Source organism: Egretta garzetta, unplaced genomic scaffold, assembly GCF_000687185.1.
Source record: "Egretta garzetta isolate BGI_Z169 unplaced genomic scaffold, ASM68718v1 scaffold839, whole genome shotgun sequence".
In the NCBI taxonomy this organism is placed as follows: domain Eukaryota; kingdom Metazoa; phylum Chordata; class Aves; order Pelecaniformes; family Ardeidae; genus Egretta; species Egretta garzetta.
In genome coordinates this window covers 24,695-25,689 of record NW_009260778.1, presented here as the reverse complement: position 1 = coordinate 25,689, position 995 = coordinate 24,695, and positions in this window count along the sequence as shown.

The window sequence follows — 995 nt, the reverse complement described above, 5'->3', positions numbered from 1 at the left end:
GTTTGTGCCCCCTGCCGTGCCGTGTGCTTGCAGCCCCACATGTGCCTGGGTGCCTGGTGCATGGCCAGCAGTGCCTCACCCTGCGTCCTGGCAGGGGATCGTCCCACCACAGCACCCACTGCAGCCACCCAGACAGATTCCCACTCTGGACCATCACGATTCCTGTCCCCATCTCCATCTCCATCCCTGTCTCCATCTCATCGCCATCCGTATCTCTATCCCCATCCCCTTTGCCAAATTAATCCCCATCACCACCTCTATCCCTGTCCCCATCTCATCCCCATCTCCATCCCCATCCCCCTCTCCATCCTCATCCCCATCTCCATCCTCATCCCCGTCTCCATCCTCATCCCCGTCTCATCCCCATCTCCATCCTCATCCTCATCCCATCCCCATCTCCATCCCCATTCCCATCCCTGTCCCCATCTCATTCCTATCCCTGTCTCCATCCCCATTCCTGTCCCTGTACTTGTTCCCATCCCCATCCCCATCTCCATCCCCATCCCCATCCCCATTCCCATCCCATCCCACCCCATCCCACTCCATCCCCATCTCATCCCCATCCCCATCCCACTCCATCCCCATCCCCAGCTCCGTCCCAATCCCATCCCCATCCTATCCCTGTGTCAATCCTATTCCCGTCCTGATCTCATCCCTGTCCCCATCCCATCCCATCCCATCCCATCCCATCCCATCCCATCCCATCCCCGTCCCATCCACCCCCATCCCTGTCCTTGTCCCCATCCCTGTCCCCATTCCATCCCCATCCCCATGGTGGATGTGTGGGGCTGAGACCCCCCCCCGCCACTGCACCCCTCTCTGCTGCAGGCACCGCATGACGGCGGCCGAGTGCCTGGTCCATCCCTGGATCAAGGTGAGAGGGAGGGGCTGGGGGCGCGGGCGGGCGCCGGGCCCCCGGGAGCGGGGTGGGGACACGGTGACGATGCCGTGTCCTCGCCCCTGGCAGCCCCTGAGCCGGAAGCAAGCGGCGAACC